Here is a 6,677-nt window from a genome sequence, read left to right as displayed (position 1 = left end):
AGGAGCAGACATGGAGGCTGGAGGAGAAGAGAGAGAGGCTGGAGGAGGAGAGAGGGAGGCTGGAGGAGGAGAGAGGGAGGCTGGAGGAGGAGAGAGGAAGGCTGGAGGAGGAGAGAGGGAGTGATAGAGGAATTCTAAATTCCTTTAATGTTTTAATTGCCAAAACCAATTAGCACTCATTTCTAATTCATTTAATGGGTTGTAAGTTCATTAATTATGCATGAAGTAGATCGAGACCAGTCTTAAAAGCCAGGTTAAAGAGCGTTTAATTCCAGAGAGTACTGACCCAAAATACAAAGAACATTACATTTTAAAGAAAGAAGACATAAAATGACGTCATCAGTTTCACACCCTCTCCCAGCCTTACAATGGCGTAGTATTCGGACCTGGAGATAGTTTCACTCCCCTCATAAACTACATTCCAACCTGTCTAAAGGATAACTTATCTCCCCTAATGGAATCCAACCAAAACATTCTTATCTGTTTGAAAAACTATCTTATCCCTCCTTCTTAAACTTTCCCAGGAGACACAGACACAATTCATTTCTGCTTACATTTTCAGTAACAGTACAATTAAGAACCCATACTTTTCAAATCATAACATAATAGTATTAGCATAAATGGTTCTAATCATTAATGTATACAATTGATCATCTAAACTATATTTTCCTCTAACAATCCTCCCTTTGATCAAATATTATACATTCAATTCTACATCTAGTTTTATTTAATCATAAAAATGAAAGTATAAACGAACTTAACTAACCTTTTATAGAGGTTTATCAGATTATCATATGAATAGACAAATAATCAACAAATCAATTATAAATGTTTATCCAACTCTCCACATTTCATTAATCAATTCTAACCTTAACTCCAACTGTTTTTAAATCTGCATCAGAATCATAACTCCTCTTTCAGGATTCTTTCTTTTTTTTCTTTTTACAATCTTTATCAAAAAACAGTTTAATCATTGAAACAAATTACAATCTAATTCCCCTTCATCTCAACACTATTCTCATCAAACATAAATTCCCCACAAATGACAGATCTGGATTCGTCCACTTCCTCTGTAGACATATGCCTTCAGTCCTCCACAGGTCAGAATCTGGAATCGGCCCATAACGCACCATCTGACTTTCCAGAGTCCTGTAAACAAGGCCTCGCACACAGGGAATTAGACAACAGCCGCATAAAATTAAAACAGTCATACAGGTAGAAACAGCCCAAAACACCACATTTTTCCATAAATACTGTCTACCCAATTTAGTTCAGAGAAGTATCCACCCCAGAGTTTCTGCCAACCCGTGAGCCAGGGTGGTCAAACCATCTGAGGCTTCGGGCACTGATTCGTCCGGAGCTGTGCTACCTGGGATGTAAGACATGGTCCTGACTACCACGCCCACTTCCTCCTTTTATCCTATGCAATTCTATTCTGTCAGGTCTTCCAGCTGGTTGCTTCAGTCTGTTCTACAAAACCTTTAATAACACCTTTGGTATTCCTGCTAAAGCGCTGTTGATTACCATAACTATAATTACACACCTCGTGGAACCCCAATGTTATCAATATATACTCTGTCGTCAAAAGACCCAGATGGAGCATCTCTTCTCTCTCGTTTTGGCTAACTTCATGTCTTGGTGTTGTATGAGTGTAAAAGGCATTCCTAACCCGTCCAATCAGTCAAACTCATTCCCCCGCACAACCACCAGATGTCAGCCCTGGCCACCTTCAACATTTTGAAATCTCCAGAGTTCAACCAGCCTGTCAAATCAGACATGGTCTCGTCAGTGGTAATATTCTCTGTCTTATTGCAGGTACCAACTTCCCCCACGTATTTCCCGTGTGTACTGTATCTGGCCAAACAGTAATATTCTCCTCTCGTCACGGTAAAGGGAGGAAGTCTTGATTTAAGTGGAACCTGGGGATATAAATAGTGTAAATCAATACAACTATCATTATTTGGCATTCCTGCTTTCATGAACAGCTTTACCATACATGCCATTCCCTTAGGGGAATTAATTCCGTTCAGTGGGAAAGGGATAGTTGTTAACTGTGGTTTAGCGTTCGCACAGGCATAGCATTCTTCTTTGGCCACTGATCTGGCCGTATATTGAATCCATTCCAACCATAAGTTGGACTCCCCAAACCCAGTCTCCACCTCTATAACTTCTTTAAGGTCCTTGGTCTGAACTATTCGTACTGCTCCTTTACCCTGGATGATTACACTAGGATTAGCCGTTGTGTTAGAGGGATTGGTTGAACTTCGGCCAATCATATTCTCTTTATCAACTCTAACTTCTGCCACCTGGAACGGTACCATAGTATCAGTTGAAAACTTGTCGAAGCCCACATACCATAACCCGAGATCCTGAGTATTGACCGCCTTAATGTTAATTCGCACCTTTATACAATACTTCCTCTGTTCGGGAACACAGTCCAAAACGCCAACCCTTACTATACTCCACCTGGTCCCAAATTGAGTGTATGGGTTTACGTAGCCATCCCTTTCAGTGTGAGCTATGACCTGTCCACGATCAATATGGTGATTTACACAAATACTTCCCATAGAGTCCCATGGTTCTAGACTGCCAAGGGGTGAATGACCCCAATTGATCTACACAAAATTCTACTGAGAGATCCTTGCCCAATTCCACCCTCACTTCCTTACTATTTTGTTTCAGTAACCTTCTGAGAATCTTAGGTAACATCCCATTTCCCTCATCTAGCACATGAGTCAAATTATCCTCTTTGGCACTTTCCGGGGGATCATGTTGAATCAGGAATATGGCCCCCACAATAAAACAGCTCAGGACGGTCAGTGCGCACGTGAAGCCCCACCCTCTCCCCGAGAACATATCAACAGCCAGAGGCCAAGCCATCACTTCACTTCTATGAACGCTCACAGCTGGGGAAAGGTCGGGTATAGGGAATCTTCAGAAGGAGTTTGACCCCCGTTCCATATGGGTCACGGTTCCTCTCCTTCTCCTGTGATCGTCCGACAGTGCTAGTGTGATTTGCCCTCTTACAATGTGTGATATGTACCCAGGTAGCTCTTTCGGCTAATCTCACAGCGAAGGCAGTCACCAGTAGTACTTGGAATGGTCCCTCCCACCGAGGCTGTTTCCAGTTTTTTCTCTTTAACGATTGGACCCAGATCCAGTCTCCTGGTTGAATCTCGTGTGCCACCTCCCTCTGTAGTTCTCCTGCTGGGCATAAAACTTTTCATTCTTATTCGTCAAACCAATTAACAATTTTTATTTTTTTAAATTTTTTATTCGTTAATTATCCCGTAGGTCACATCCTATTCTAGAATACTATTTACCCATCCCACTTTTGTTACCTGGCTCTGCCCAGGTAACAACCTTGCCTTATTCTTATACAATGACTGAGATAAGATTTAGTGAATTATCCTTATGTCTGAAATTCCATTTAGGATGTTATCTTTTCTCTTCCTGGCCCCCCCTCTAACTTCTCTGCTCTCCAACCTTCAAGGTCTCTGCAGTGCGGGGGAGGGCTCCTCTGTATGTTTCTCATGTTTTCCAAATTTGAACTACATGGGAACTACAAACCCATGGACCCTCTTTTAGAAAAAAAAAACCCATGTCTATGAGCGGCTTTTCTCCAAATTCCTTAATCAATCTATCTTAATCCTAACAATAATCCTAACTCCTCATAGATGTCCTATATTCCTGTTAAATATAATACTATTTAAAAACTTATAATCTAATAAATGCTAACCATATTAAAAATCCTTCCTACACTAACAAGCCCTCTCCTTGGGGACCCTCAGTATTCTATCTGACAATAACATGGATTTAATACCTACACGGTATGATGCAAGCAGCACATCACATTAATAACAAATAATAAAGTTCAACAGTACTCCCAGGTTTCCCCCATATCATGGAAAACCTATCCACCTTTGTGGGATTCCCTATGCCATAAGGATATCCTCTTCTCCAGTCCCAGAACTGTCCCAAGTTGGTTATCATGTAATCCCCATACGGACACCCTCCCCCATTACACAGGTAATGTCCCCCGTCTTTTGACACTCCTGTACACGGGTGTTAAAATCAAATAAAAATACCTCAATTTCTTCCCTGCCCTGTTGGCTCAAAATATGTTATCTTCCCCTATTTATTCTCAATGATAAATATGACTTTCTCTCTGTTACAATACCAAATCCCTAATAGCCCATTCAAAAAACTTCACAGCTAATGTTATAAGACAGAATCCTGAACCACTTTCTCATTTGCGGTTCAAACAGTAATTCTAACCCTCAACCAAAACTGCTTCATTTCTAATGAATTTACCTTAAAACTAGTAACTCAATATGACTCCATTCATTATACAAATGACTCTCCCCCGAGGCTGATCAGACCTTGGGAGCCAGTCATGATAAGGTCAAAAGGTCATACCATATTAGGCATAAAGAACCCTTTATCTTTTGAATAGAAATAGTCACCTGTATAATTCAAACCCATAAAAAAACCATCTCATAAGGTTCCATATGTGAGCCTGCCTCTTTAAAATACCCTTACACTAAACAAACAGTTCTAACAGTTGGTCCATGTGTATAATTTGCAGGTCGTTTAAAGCTTATCTCTCCCCAAAGTTATAATCCCAGGAGGCCTCTAAAGTGAGCCACCACACCCCTAACTATCATTCCCTAATGCTATTTCGAATCAGAAACTCAATAAGTGAACTATAACTAAACCTAATGATAATTCCCCTTTGACTCAAATCATTAATCATAAGTTTTAAACATCGTCTACGGATATGTTTACTTAAATGACCATGCTACCTTTAGATACAATTAATCCGATAACATTATTATCCAATGCATTACTTTTTCTCTCTGCCACAAATGTCATACATTTCACAGTGTAAGGAATCCGTAATTTAATCCCCGATATTTAATAAATATGCATTCGCATTCTCTCATGGCTCCTTTAATTTACTTATCTTGGGTAACTCTCATCCGTTCCGGAACAAAGAGTTCTATCTAAAACCGCCAGAACACACTGTTCCAGTTTTATCAACCCCTAAAATTGGCCATAACCATTAAACAAATAACCAAAACATTTTTATATCACTTCTGGAAACCTAGATACGATTTGCTCCGTTATCCCCAGTCCCTGGCGACAAAAGTGTCTCGCTAGTGACGTCATCAACAAGCGTTCAACCTTGACTCATATCGCAACGATTTTCAACTCATTGTAAATAATGGTTGGCTGTCTGTAACAACAGTATTTCGGGTTCGATAAACCAAACCTAATTTATCACCTCTGTTGAACCCTGAATTAGACTACAACATCAATCAACATCTCTCAATTCGCTAATTTTATAAAAACATTTCGATGGGCATAATGGGCATGAATTATAGTTGTCTCTTTGTTATCATTTAGAATCAATTTTGCTCTAAGTACCTGTCTCGTCTTTGACTTAGTATTTTTAATTACAACTCTATTCCCAATACATTATTCACTTGTCTAATTACAAACTCAGACCAGCATTAGTGAGTGTACGCCTTTAAAATGCCTTGTCTCTGGGAACAGGGAAATCCCCTTAACCCAAACGTTTACTACAAAAACAAAACCTAATAATTATGATAATTCCCTCACATCGTTTGTTTTAAATCCCTTGATGTTTCATATAACTTATTTTTCTATCTTCGAATTGTCGTCCCACAATATTTTCCCACTGTCATACACTCAAACCACTGTGATTACCGTGCACTGTCCCTTTAAGATAAGACTTTTCATTTGTTCCCCACAATGAGGTCGGAAATCAGATCATTTTTAGAATACGTTACTTTTCGTTCAATTTCACTGGCGTTACCTTAACCAAAAATCAATAATTAGAAAAACAATCACAACTTCTTACGATTAAAACTATTCTTACCTAATTTATAGTCAAAAGCGTTGCACTATATAGCCCCATTTGAGTGTCTAGCAATTCCGTTGCTTGGCTATAGACACAAATCTGCCTGCCTTTGTAAAATATATATTCCCTATTCAGATTGAGTTCAGTTTTGAATTCTAATCATCAGAGTAAACCCAACCGAACTTCTCAATTTAATTTACCCTAACATTTAACGTACCATGCTATAACGTCCAGATAGCCCGAAATTGTATCGTATCTCTCCGTTATTCCCTACATTTAAATTACAACCTGTTGACGATTTTTTCGTGGAGTGTTACACTCCCGGGCGAAATGTCCAATTTTGTTACAATTAAAACATCTTGTATTTTTCTTTTGACCCACCTTATTCATTTTTCTCGACTTTATTTCCTTCTCTAACTTCATTATACCTCTCTTAGTTTCCGCGGCGGGATCCACATACTTGGGTGGTAATTTCACCGGTTGCTCCAGCACCCGTATTCTTATAATCACAAATTCGTCAACTGGATTATCTCTGCATTGTTGGTATAATCTAGGAAGATATAGTTTGTTATCCTCGCCCCCACCCAATTGGTTAACTTCTCTATCTGCGGGAGCAGTGGGTAGTGTCTCTCGAACCTTGTTAGATTTAATCTCTTTTCCTGTGCGTCCCATTCTCTTTTTTGCTTCCGAAAGCCAAACTCCGGCTGTGTATAACCCCTGTTTATTCTGCTTTTTCACATTATTACCACATTCCTTATGTATCTGTTTTATAAGGGATTCCAGCTTTTCT

At 39.4% G+C, this 6,677-nt stretch overlaps 1 long non-coding RNA gene across 1 annotated transcript; it reads right to left on the bottom strand.

The window, feature by feature from the left end:
• Positions 1-249: 249 nt before the first annotated feature.
• On the bottom strand, positions 250-6,332 carry LOC135574268 (uncharacterized). Its single transcript, XR_010465263.1, has 2 exons — positions 6,269-6,332; positions 250-3,204 (listed from the first exon to the last, which is right to left on the bottom strand). It is a non-coding gene; the product is annotated as an uncharacterized LOC135574268 (long non-coding RNA).
• Positions 6,333-6,677: the final 345 nt, after the last annotated feature.

The sequence above is a fragment of the Oncorhynchus nerka genome, linkage group LG12, assembly GCF_034236695.1.
Source record: "Oncorhynchus nerka isolate Pitt River linkage group LG12, Oner_Uvic_2.0, whole genome shotgun sequence".
Taxonomy (NCBI): domain Eukaryota; kingdom Metazoa; phylum Chordata; class Actinopteri; order Salmoniformes; family Salmonidae; genus Oncorhynchus; species Oncorhynchus nerka.
The sequence above is the reverse complement of the archived record's forward strand: the minus strand, read 5'-3'. Positions and strand labels throughout refer to the sequence as shown.